At 30.5% G+C, this 14306-nt stretch overlaps 2 pseudogenes; both read left to right on the top strand.

Annotated features, from left to right (window-relative positions):
• Nucleotides 1–4216: 4216 nt before the first annotated feature.
• Nucleotides 4217–5581, top strand: LOC150033002 (uncharacterized; annotated as a pseudogene).
• Nucleotides 5581–6384, top strand: LOC150033001 (uncharacterized; annotated as a pseudogene).
• Nucleotides 6385–14306: the final 7922 nt, after the last annotated feature.

Here is a 14306-nt window from a genome sequence, read left to right as displayed (position 1 = left end):
TTAAAATTAATTTAAATAGTAATGAAAAAAATAGTAAAACTTAATTCAATGTCATTCTTTTATATTTTAATTAATTAATAAACATTAGGGTAAATATATATTTTTGATAAGTTTTGAAATTAAATCCTTTCATCGAGACCAAACTAGATTAAATTAATTTCGGAGTAACACTTAGCTATTAAATGGGCTGCAACCATATCTTTTTGCAGCCTAGGCCACTGGCTCAACCACATGGTGCCATAAGGTAGATTTTTGTCCTACCATGGCAAGGTTGAGTTGCAAAAACTAACTACAAATATGATTGGAGGCTAACTAGTAGTCGAATATTACTTTTAACGTTTTATCATTTATTAACCATTCCAATTTTTTTAAGTGTAGAGAATGAGAAAAGCTTTATACCCTAAGGCCTAAAATGTATTGATAAGGGTGGTTTGTGTTTCTACGTCTCTACCTCAAACATTTTATATTGGTTGACTTTGGTAACTAAAAGTGTGTTTATTGAAATTTTAAAAGCTTGTCAACATGAGTGTAGTTTAATTGGCACCGTGTTTATAGTATCAACCTCGAAATTAGAGATTCGATTCCTTCATCCTTTTTAATATAATACCTTTGCGAAAAAAGAAAAAATTTAAAAACTTAATATATTATCTACATATATTGTGTATCATGCATGACATCATTTCACATGAATTTAAAAACTTCAACTCTCTTTTGTGTATTTAGGTTAAGAGGTAAAAGGAGATGGGGATTATACTTGATTTGAGAGTTTTGGGAGATCCAAGTGCATTCGCCATGTAAATAAAACAAACTAAAAAAATGTTTAATTAAATGGGTAAAACATAATCACTTGGGTTTTTTTTTTTTTTTTTTTTTAAATTTTTTTAATGGTATTTGTTCACTCACTCATTTCTTCACATTGGTTTTGATATTTCTTTAAGCAAATTAAATTTCAAATGGGTAAAGCACAGTCATTTACACGTGGCTCGAGAGTTTATAGGTCTATTTAGATTGATTAGAGAAATAATTATTTTTAAAAAATATATTTTTTTATTTAAACTCTTTTGATAAAAAAAATATTTTAAATACACTTCGAAAGTGTTTCAAAAACTATTTTGAGAGATTGTCAAATATTTCAATTTTTTATAAAATGATTGGTTTTCAAAATTATATACTTGAAAAGTTAAACTAAACCCACCCTATATATGTTTTGTATATTATTTTATTTGATAATCACGAGATCTTAAAAATACAATGTAAGAACTAGTTAAGAGAAGTGTGGTTGATACTCCCAAAATAATCTCAAACTTCAGATTTCAACATCTCTATTTCAATTTGAACTTTTATCCCCCAACTAAAAAAACATAGTTGGAATATTTTATGGTCTGTTTGATAACATTTTCATTTTTCGTTTCCTATTTTTTGTTTTTATTTTTTGTTTCTTATTTTTTAAGAACAAAAAACAAGAATATGTTTGGTAACTATTTTTGTTTCTTGTTTTTTAAGAACAAGAAACAAGAATATGTTTGGAAACTATTTCTTGTTTCTTAAGAACAAGAAACAGAAATTTATTTGATAATCATTTTTTGTTTCTTGTTTCTTGTATTATTGTCCTTTTATCTTTTATCTTTTTTACTTTTTATTTGGATGATACCTTAATTTTCTGTTATTTTATAGTTTAAATATATTAAATTTTGTAAATAAAATATATATAGCATGCATTAAAATATAAACAAATACATGCAAAACATTTACAATATCAAACACATATATAAGTCTCAACTAAAATTAATAATAATGTGACAATTGTTCCTATCATTCATATGTTACTAAAATTTGACTTGCGATGTTATTTCTCAAGTTATTTGTCTTAAATAATGTCAACTCAAATCCAACTCAATTATTACTATGTAATTATTGTAACCGTCAAATATTAAAGTGAATATATATGAATGTCTTAGTAAACAAAAATTATATACCGTAGAATCCTAACTGATTTCGAATATGCTAAAAAAATAAAAAATATATAGAATTTAAAATAATGTATAAACATGCCTATTGCAAAATTTAAAATTCAAAATTATATATATATATATATATTATGTTGTCTGGGATTTGAATCCAAGACTATATAGTTCTCTAATCCATAGGGTACACCTTCCTACCATCGAACCCACGTTAGTATTTAAATCCAGGGAACAAATATAATTAGAATAGAAACAAAATCAAGAGAAACTATATATATATATATACATATATACATATATATATATACATATATACATATATATATATACATATATATATTAGTTTTTCAAATTTGGTCCAATTTTGAGAAACGTTATTTAGTTTTTAGAAATAAGAAACAAGAATAGTTATCAAACAAATATGTTTCTTAAAAAAAGAGAAACAAAAATAGGAGATAGGAAATGAGAACGTTATCAAATGGATCATAAACTTTGACTATCGTAGTTTAAAAAGTTTTTAAGTTAATTTTATATGCAAAAGATGATTGATGTAAATTTTCTTTTCTTGAAGTTATAATTTCACTTATACACATCAAAATCATCTTTTCAAAGAGTCAATACTTTTAAACACTCATAAATTAGTTTTACCAATTAGATTCTTTGATGTGCAAAAAAAAAAAAAAAAAAAAAACGGTGAATTAGGAGAAATCAATTAAATTGATATCGAAATGTTATCAATTGTCAAAATTGACTCATTAGCTCAAAAATCAAACTTAAAGTAGTTCCATCAAATCCCCTTTGGAAAGGGGCAATTCCGTGTATTGCCTCATTAAAACAGTCATTATCCTTTTAGAAAAATAGTCAACAACTATATTCTTTTATAAATAAAATAATCATTAGAAAAATTCTTCCTCTTAATTAGATCAATTAAACCCACATATTTAATTTTATATAAATACAATGGAAAAAGTTAGATATACACAGTAAGAACGTTCCTCCCTACTCCATGCATGTTAGTGACATTTAGAAATTCTTTGAGGAAAAAAAACATATAAGAGACATAATTTTTATATAAAATAACGTTGGAATGCCTTGAATTTGTTTGCTAGCACTTCGAACAATCAAGTACGGGGTCTCACTGAATTTAGAGACGTCGTTTGTGTATTCAGAAAACATTATCTCTAATGATATTGTTCTCTCTCTATCTTGTGAATGTAGCTAACACATCGTTCGTGAATCACATATATTTATGTGTCAATTCTTTTACGTTCTTTTATATTCTTTAATTGTCGTTTTCGTAACAATTAATAAAGAGAACTTTATTTGAATCCCCTAACAAACAATGTAAAATATAAAATAGGAGAAAATGTCAGACCGAGCTAAAAGAACTTCGTAACATAACCTTTAAAAATAATATTATTGAAAATATATATATGAAAAGTTCAAAGAATCTTGATTCTTTTAGTCTCATGTGGCACAATCTACAAACTATATATCTCATCACTAGCCTTTAATATCCTTGGATCGTTGCCTGAAAAAAATATTAAGTGAAAGGTTGAGTAAGTTTTAAAAGTGTGATGTAATTAAGTTCCCACTAACTCGTGATCTTGCTTAAGTTTTGGAACTTGGTGGTGATTTAACATGTACATAGCATTAGAGTAGAAAATAGGAAATTTGTAGCAGGTGTTTTTTTTATTATAAATAAATAAATATATATTCTTTTTGAAAATTAATTGCATATATGGAATATTTGGGAAGATATTTAGGAAGATACGATTTATCTTTTTTTATTCCTAAAATAACCTTCTTTTGCCCACATCTTCATTGCGTTTGTGTTTGTTTTTTCGCCATCTTCTTCATGTCGTCTTCTTCAGGTAGGCGCCATTTTAGATACACTCTTTATTCTCCTGCATTTTCTTCATCTGTCTTCTTTTTGCTCGAGCTAATATGCATTTTCCAGATACGTCTTCTTCTTTCTTCGTCGCGCGCTTTGGAGATGAACAATTCTGAGAGGAACAATTGATCAGTTTTCTGCTTGCGATTTCGTATTTCTACACATAATTTGGTATTTCTTACTCACGATTTTGTATTGTTTTATCCTTTGCTCGTGCGATTCTTTCTCCCATGTCTAGGTCCTCTTCCTCAGGTTTTTATTCGATTTCATCTTGGTTTTTTAAATTTGTTTTCATTTGTACTATTTTAGGTTTCATAGATGTTTAATTGAAGTATACTGATGTTAGTAGTTGATTTGATGATTTCTACAAGTTTGAACTACTTTAATTTTTCCTTGGAGGCTTCATAACTTAATTTCTTTTTTTTTTTTTATTTATTTTTTTTTTTAGTTTTGTTTCCAATCAGTCATGAACTTCCTATCATTGATATTAATATTCATGAACTTCCTATCACTGATATTAGTCTACTGATGATAGATACATATCATAGACTATCAATGACATTAGTCTATCATTGATGGATACTGTTCTCTATTTATTATACTAGTCTATCAATGTAATGAGTTTAATTTGTGTTTCTTGCGGTGATTTGGAAATATGATTAAGCTTGCAGTAGTGGTGTTTCATAGTGGACAGTGAGATGATAAACATAATTACTTGAATTACAAGACTAAAGGCGTATTGGTCGATGAGATTATGTGTTTTAAATGTTTTGTGAGTTTGATATTGAAGGAAATTCAATTAGATGTATCTATTTCTTCAATACAATTATTGATCTTATTGGATTTTGGTATCAATGGCATTCAAACTATGGTTGAAATTCATGAAGATAAGATATTGCTTGGTTTTTTAATTTAGTTAAAGAACAAAGTACAAGACATCCATTAGTTGCTCATGCCAATGACATGCTTTTAGAAGGGGTTTCTAATAGTGGATTTGATAATTTTTTATGTTCTATGTCTTCTTCATCTCCAATTAATGATGATTTCAACATTCTAATAAATCTTCATATTAATAAATTGTCTTCTACATTTGATTTGAAAGAGAAGGATATGTTTGCTAGTAAGGAAATAGTATCAAAGTCTTTTTACTACATAGCTATAAAGAACAACTTTGAGTTCAAGACTGTGAGATCAAATTCTAAATCAATTGTGTTGAAATGCCCACAAGATGATTGTCAATGGTACGTTCATGCATCTCATTACAAGGGTGAGGAACTACGAAAACTTAGGAAGTATATTTCTAATCACAATAGTTCTAGAAATGCTATCAAACTTCTCATAGACAAGCATCTCATCATTGATTGGTGATTGTATGATGAAAAAATTTAGCCCTTGTGACTGTTTGACTCCGGATGAATTATGATTCATATGCGTACTAAATTTGGGGTAAATATTAGCTACTATAAAGCTTGGAGGGAGAAAGAATATATTATCAAATCATTGAATGGTGATACAAGGGAATCTCATGCCTTGATCCCATAATTTTTTATGAAGCTAAAAGAAATGAATCCAAGTTTGTTTTTTCTCCTAGCCTTTTATATCCTCAATCAAGCTTTTAATGAGTATGTAATTAGTATTTGATAGACTTGTTTAACTGATATGGTCTATCATTGATATGGATCTATCTGTGATAAGTCTTATAGTAAATGAGCATATCATTGGTTTATCATTGATATTTGGTCTATCAGTGATAAATCTATTGTAAAACAACATATAATTATTCTTTGGTATATCTTTTTTTATTTTATTGCAGGTTCATTCAATGCGTATGAAACTAATTCTAAAAGACATTTTAAGTATTGTTTTATGGCAATTGGATCGTGTATTCATGGTGGAAATATTGTAGGCCAAACATATTAGTTGACGGAACATTTTTAAAATATAAATATGGTGGAACTCTTTTGACGTCGTTAACAAGTGATGGTAACAATTAGATTTTTCCTCTTGCCTTTAGTATTATAGACCCCGAGAATGATGCATCATGGAGATGGTCTTTTGAGAATATAAAGTGAAGTTTAGGGGATCGAGAAGGTTTAGTTATTATATCTAATCGACATTTAAGTATTCCGAAAGGTGTTCAAAACATTTTTCCAAGTGCCAAATATTGTGTTTGTTTGCAATACCTTTTGAGAAGTTTGAAGTTGACATATAAGGACTCTTCTATTGGTAATATGATTTTTAGATATGGAAAAGCATATATTGTTGCTGATTTTGAGTTGAATATGAGATGGATGGATGCTATATATCCTAGTATATGAGACTATCTTAGTAATGTTGGTTTCGATAAATGGGCTTGTACGTATTGTAGAATGAGAAGATATCAGATGATGATTACAAACATTTCAAAATGCTTAAATGTCGTTCTAAAAGAGCTTAGAGATTTACCTGTGACATCACTACTCGATTCTATCAGACAATTACTTCAAAAATGGTTTTATGATAAAAGTAAAGTTGCATATTGTATGAAAACTGTTTTGACTAGCTGAGTTGTGGAAATATTACGAACACAACATCAAATATCAAGAAGCTTCACGGTAAGAGTTACTTGTTTTTATGGGTAGTATCACAAAATATATCAGTGATTAAGTTCTATCAATGATAGACTTTTATCACTGATAGGCTCAGATAGTTGGATCTTAATTAATTTGTTGTCTATGTATCATTTTTCTTAGGTTAATGCAATTAATGATGTTGAATTTCTAGTGATTGATGGAAGCAATCACTTTATGGTACATTTAGATTCCAAATCATGTACCTGTTGTGTTTAGGAACTTGATGAAATTCCATGTGTCCACACATTTAATGTTCATCGTAGATGCAATATGGATACTTACTCTTTTGTTCCTAAGTATTTTTTTTGTCAAGTACCTTGATTTCGTGTTATACTGGTTCTGTTCGTCCAGTTGGGAACCATGCTAATTGAAAGCCTATAGGGATTAATGTGAGTATATTACCTCCACTTGTTAAGTGTCCAACAAGCCGACCTCGAAAACAAAGAATATTATCAATTGGTGAGCAAAAAAGGTAGACAAAGTGTAGTCGTTGTCATCGTGTTGGTCACAATCGTAGAACGTATAAATTTCCACTATTTATACAATGATGTAGCATTTACTATCGATGTGATTTTTATAAATGTGAACGTGTATGTTGCCAACATTTTTACAATGTTATAAGGTTTCCCATTTTTATATTGTTCATAAGAATATAACATTTTGCTTGAAAACAGGGTAGCATTGCGACGCTGCAAGCCTTACAGCTTTGCAACGCTCCGAAAGATGAAGGCGTGTTACGTATAAATTAGCGTTAGCGTTGTAACGCTGGTTTGCTTCTTTGTCAATAGAACTTTTGCTTGAGAAATATAGAACTTTTTTTTTTTCATTTTTTGTCAATATTGTATATATTCAATTTGTTTCTTATTCAATGTAAAGTAATGTCACTGGAAAGAACATAATTTAGTCCTTAGAACTTTTTCTCAATAGAAAGTACAAAATTTTCCAACATATTTTTATAGAATAAAAACATAAATTCAAGTACATATGAAAGAAATAACATCCATTTCAAGTAATGTCACTGTGCTTTCTATCAACGATATTGGTCTATCATTAACATTGATCTATCATTGACCACATATTACATAATAACAAGAGTTTAATCCATAGAACTTTAAAATCGAAAGCACAAAGGGACATAATTTGCACTAATTCAACTAACAATCCAACAATTTTCTATATTTATATGACCAAATGAACTACATATGAAGTTATTGTGATCAATTTCAAGCAATGTCACTGTGATTTCTATCATTGATATTGGTCTATCATTGACATTGGTCTATCACTGATCACCCATTACATAATAACAAGAGTTGTCCTTAAAACTTTAAAATAGAAAGTACAAAGGTACATAATTTGCACTGATTCAACTAACTATTCAACAATTTTCTATATTTATATGACAAAATAAACTACATATGAAGTTAATGTCACTGTGAAGTCTATCATGGATTGTTTCTATCACTGATACTACTATTGTATCCACAAAAACTAAGGTATAATATCCCACAATATTAAAGTACTAAAATATCCACAAAAACTAAGGTCTAATACCCACAACATTAAACTAAGCCACAACTACATTATTATATCTGAGAGATTTTTAGGTCAAAACTAGGGGCAATGTCCTTGATTCTAGGAGAATGTCTTGTTTATTTTGGAGAAACCTTCTTCTGGTCTTTTGCATTCTCCAACATCTTCTTTGACGATTTAGGCTGTCTTTTTGGTCTAATATTTTCAGCATTCAATCGTTGTATTTGTCTTTTGTTGAATAACTTGAAATGTCAATACTTGATTATAAGTTTATAAATATATATTGAGTCTATAAGTCACAAAGCAATATAGAAAATGTGACAAATGTTATACCTTCACTGTTTTTGCTTTATCATGCACCATTTTTTTACCTTTTTTCATGTCCATTGTCTTCTTCCTCATTATCTTCAATCTTTTGTAAATATATTATATAAGTGTACACAAAATATTAGAAGCTGTCAATATACTTTTTCTATGATATAGTCTATCATTGAAAAAAAATTAAAATAAATAGATGTTGTTACTGCTGGACTCCAATAAAAAGATGACAACATTCTATTGGTGATAGAAACCTATCATTGGTAGACTTTAACGAGCAGCACACTTGAAGTCTATAAAAACACAATAGCAATAACCTACTATTTAACTAGACGTTTACCTCTTTCCCCTTAACAGTAGTGGTTTCTTAAAATTCTTTCTCTTTCTCACAAATTTCTTCAAGCTTCTGTAGATTAATTAGTATAGACTTTAATAAAAAGATGACAACATTCTATCAGTGATAGAAATCTATCACTGATAGACTTTAATGAGCAATATACTTGAAGTCTATAAAAACACAATAGCAATAACCTACTAGTTAACTAGATGGGTACCTATTTTCCCTTAATAGTAGTGGTTTCTTTTATTCCCTTCTCTTTCTCAGAATTTTCTTCAAGCTTTATAGATATTAGTATACAAATAAAAAGAATGAAAATGTTGTCAGTAAATTATATGTACTTTATATAGTCTATCATTAGAAGAAAAAAAAAAGAACTAGAAGACTTTGATACTTTTACCACTTTCTCCTTGGAATAAGTAGTTGCATATTCAACTTCTTTATCAATATTAGTATCAACGTTTGCATCTAATGGATGGTTTCGGGATTGGATATCTTAGATTCATTGTTTGTTTTACAAATTTTATTTTGTAAAGGCCTATGTTTTTTTGGGCATAATTCACTAGTCTGCATTGATTGTATTTGAGTCGTTGGTGGTGGTTTCTACCCGAATTCTGGAGAAAATGAGGCGAAAAACGATAGCGTTTCGAAGCTATTCGAAACTCTACAATGGGCGACTGTACAGTAGCGTCGTAACGTTGTGTCCTAACATCATGACACTGCGATGTGACAAACGAAGGAAAAACTTCGTAGCGTCGTGACGCTTCGAGACGGAGTTTTCATGCGATTTAGCTCGGGTTCACGCATGGTTCATGGTCTACTAGTCCGGTTCAGTTTGTGGGTTCTCCGGTTTGAGTGCTTTTGGATTCATACGAACCGGTTCCAGGTTTGGTTCGAGCGGTTCAAGACTCGGTTCACCTGTTTCGAACCGGATGGATATTTATTTTGTAATAGTTAGATTTAAATTATCTTTTAGGTGTCCAAATCCCGATCTGTTAATTTCTTTTATATTATACATGTGATGTATGATTTATTTTATTATTATATGTCATATAGTATGTCATATAGTATAAAATCCCACCATAGGTTATGCATTTAATTTCATGCATCATATTATAAATATTATAATTTTAGATGCATGATTTAATTTTATAGCATGCTCATACATCATATAATATAAATGTTATAATATATGCATGCATGCAGTAATAGCATATCCATACATCATTTATATTATAATTTTTATAGTATATGGTTTGATGAATGTATGAATGTATGCTATAGTATGTTCCATTACCTTATTATATAAATGTTATATATGTTAGTAATGAAATGAAATTGCATGAAACATGACACTACTTTAGATAATTTATAAATGTTAGAGTTTATTAAAGTATATCAAAGCATGCAATGCATGATTTTAATTTATTTCATTTGTTTATAATTGTTATAACAAAATGAAATTAGAAATTAAAATCAATAATTAAGAGTTGTATGCAACCTTAGGTTAAAATCATTTTTTAAAATTTTTTTAAAACATGATTCAGATAGATCTAAGATCACATTTTTAATGAGATTAGATATTTAAGTTTAATCTTTTAATTGGTATAATATGATTAAATTGATTCTTAATAAAAGATTAACTTTGTAACCAATGTATCTATAAGGGACCTTTTGTCTAAGACAAGTTTTGTCTAGGCTGGGGTATTTAAGTTGACGAAAACATAACATCCCTACCTGGGAACTTACTTGGAAAGGTGAATTAGATAGATTTGTTACAAGCATGCAAGTTTGATTAAAGTTTGTTAAAGAGTTTAACAGACCTTAATCAAAATTGTTTAAATTATCCAAAGGCAAGTGTTATTTTTGGGGAAATTAAATAATCATTTAGTTAAAATCAGTAGTCAGATTTTTCTAACATAATGAACCCTAAGTAAACACTCAGTGGGAGGAAAATGGGGTATATGATACTTCAAATTTTTCCTTTTCACCTTTATCCCTTAAAATTATCACTGTGAGATCTATACTCAGCCTCGAGGTACCTTAAGTGTCCCCCCTATAGATGACATTTGTATAGATCAATATCAAGGTGAATGGAGAGAGTGTTTATAGTAAGTGGGAGTGGGACGTGTGACAACACATCCCTCGGTCTCTTTCAATAGTTTGAAGTAAATTTTCGTGCATGGCCTCGTGGCACCTTGAGTGTCCCCCTATAGAATGACATTTTTGCATGTGTTGAATCAACACCAGTACGCTGTGGAAGGGAACAGGATCCATAAGCACTCTAATTGATTAATTTTGGCATAAAAGAAACATGTTAAAACAGAGTATAATAGGTTTCATGGACATACCTTGGCCAAACCATCAAAATTTCTATTTCTAGCCGCAAAAATCCTCCAAATCCTTATGTAGACCATCACAAGATCTTCCCTACTATCCTTTTGGTGCTCTAGATTGAGTTGTGTAACTCAAAATAAGCTGGAATCAAAAGAAATATGGAGAAAGCTCACTGAATCAACCCATTGAAGATCACCTTATTCATCCGAATTTTTCAACAAAAATCAATCGGTTCATCATCCATTCTTCACTCCAATCTCTTCAATATATTGCAGACTATTATGCAAAGAGATATGCCGCATGGGATGTAGCTCATGCTTGGAGTAAACCAAAAGAAGAGGTGAGGGGTTCCTTGTAAGCTAGTTGAAGAAGAACATAAAAAACCCATTTTCAATTTTGTGTAATTTTTCAATTTCCAAAATCTATTTTGATTTTAAAATCATATTTTATTTCTAAAATCAAAATTTATTAATTTTACAAATTAATTTCATAAATTAATTTTCTAATAAAATTAATAAATAATTATTTAAACAATTTAAATAATTTAAATAATTCTAATTAATTTAATATCCAATATTAAATTAATTTTTACACAAATTCATCTTCATATATTTAAATCATATTTAAATATATTTTTTCCAATTCTGTTTGATTTTAATTTGAACGTTTCAAATTAACTTATCACGTTACTCTAGAGCTAATCCATTTGCGAGTAGTAAGGGGATCTCATAGACTTACAGATCATGGGCTCCAACGATCCGAGATTAATCGGCTAAACTCGTTAGACCGATCTAACCCTTATTCGTTAACTAATGGGTCACTCAACTAATGCCCATAGTTGAACTCTCCTCACTGTAGATATGTTATGTCCACTCGATATAACTATGATTAGTAAGTCACCATTCACAGGTTATTCGTAATAACAGCTGGGTCAAATCTCTATTTTACTCCTGAAATTACCTCTTGTTCCTTAAGTCCCATTGATCCTTTAATGAACAATTATTTTTTGATCCAATCACAAAACCGAGTCTCTCTCATGCCAATGAAAGGGCGGGATCCCTTGTTCAAGCCCCAAAATCAGCACTTAAAGGAACAACCTCTCTACTATCCCTAAAGCGGGTAAGAGTGAATTCCCTCTTGCACCCTATGTCCCCAGCTATCTATCCAGTCTTACCCCTAAAATGGCAGTCATATTGAGCCGGCGCTGTTGAGCCAACCCTCACCTATGCAAATTTAAGGGCAATTCCAAATAAACAGGAATTCATAGTTAGCTCAGGATTAAGGTCAAGTTACCTAAGTCATCGCTTTGAAATAGTCAGTCTTAAACAGTAAACAGCGTTATAAAGTAAAAGTGGCTCATTTCGTGGTTCGATCTTGTACAAACTCTTTTGCACAAGGACACCCCCACTTCTCATGTCCAACATGAACGAATTAGGATCACTTCGTTTGTAGCACTTTACAACTCCTTGTAACAACTACAAAGCAGGTCATATCCAATAATATTACCAGAATAAGGTATCCAACCTTATCTATGTACTATGATCATTTTGACTATTTACTCAAACTTGATGCACCTTTATGTCTCCACATAAAGTTCAAGTACTCATCCAATAGTCAAGGGACTTTTAGGTTTATTGGATTTCTATTCAAGCAGTAGATTTATTCAATAACACCTTTATTGAATTTTCAGAATAAGCTCCATTGTTTACATACCACGAGTTTTAGGAGATAAAACCCAACAACATGATGCTTTATTCAAACTCTAGCAATGAATAGGTTACTTTAGTTTCATATCCCAATCAGCTTTTTCCTACGGTTGGCTCATTGTGCCTAAACTCTAGAACTTAAAATGAGGGGTTACACTTACAAGAATTGTTAAGCAAGTTTAATAAATTCTGGACCAAACAATAGTGACTAATAGTGACAGTAATAAAGAGTTGTTTTCTCTATTAGTTAAGATTGTCTCATTTCAGTGAAGGTGCACCTGATCACCCTATGGTGACTTTTGTCTGCCTCACTGAAACATCATTGCAAAATAGATTTCACTTAGGGTACATTAGACTATTTTGCTAAAAATTGATTGGTTGTCTTGATGGTTTAATGCAAATAAACTAATTATAAGTAATTTGTAGGGTTTCAACAAACTTATTTGAATATGACTTCCGTAACCCTAAGATTACTTGTCGCTGACAAACTAATGGGTGAAAATTACACTTCATGGAAAAATACGATCAACACAATCCCTATCATTGATGGCCTTTGTTTTGTCCTTATGGAGGATTGTCCTCCCATTCCAACTCTTAATGTTGCTCGAAATTTTTGAGCAGCATACAAATGATGGACATGGGAAAATGAGAAGGCTTGAGCATATATCTTTGCAAGCTTTTCCGACGTCTTGCCTAAGAAGCATGAGCCCATACTCACAGCTCATGAAATTCTGGAGTCTCTGTGGGGAATGTTCGGACAACCGTCCGCATAGATTAGGCATGACACTCTCAAACACATCTTCAATGCCCGTATGCAAGAAGGGGCATCTGTTCGAAAACATGTTCTTAACATGATGGTCCACTTCAACATGGTAGAGATAAATGGGTCCGTCATCAATGAAGCCAATTAGGTTAGCTTCATTCTGGAATCTTTACCTGAAAGTTTCCTGCAGTTCTATAATAATATTGTTATGAATAGGATTGACTACAACCTAACCACCTTGCTTAATGAGCTACAGACCTTCCAGTCCCTAATGAAAACTAAGGAATAGAAGGGTGAAGCAAATGTTACTTCATCTTCTAAAAAGTTCCACAGATGTTTGACCTCTTGGACAAAGTCCGTGCCTTCTTCTTCCAGCACTAAAAAATGGAAGAAGAAGAAAGGTAGAACGGGGAAAGCTAACCCACCAGTTGCTACTCAAAAGGGCAAGAAAGCCAAGGTTGTAAAGAGAATCTGTTTCCATTGCATTCAAGAGGGACATTGAAAAAGGAACTATCTCAAATACTTGGTGGAAAAAAAGAAGGCCATGAAAGTAAATATGATTTGCTTGTTTTGGAAACTTGTTTAGTGGAGAATGATGATTCGACTTGGATAATTGATTTGGGCGCCACTAACCATGTTTGTTATTCATTTTAGGAAGTTAGTTCCTGGCGACAACTGAAAGTTAGAGAGATGACGATGTAGGTTGGAACTGGGCATGTCGTCTCAGTTGTGGCAGCGAGAGATCTCCAGTTGACTTTACATAATAGATATATTTTATTAGAAAATGTATATGTAGTTCATGGTTTGAAAATGAACTTAATTTCTATAAAGTGTTTACTTGA

This window comes from Benincasa hispida, chromosome 11 (genome assembly GCF_027475165.1).
Source record: "Benincasa hispida cultivar pf3 chromosome 11, pf3_genome.v1.1, whole genome shotgun sequence".
Lineage (NCBI taxonomy): Eukaryota > Viridiplantae > Streptophyta > Magnoliopsida > Cucurbitales > Cucurbitaceae > Benincasa > Benincasa hispida.
This window is presented reverse-complemented; position numbering and strand designations above follow the sequence as displayed.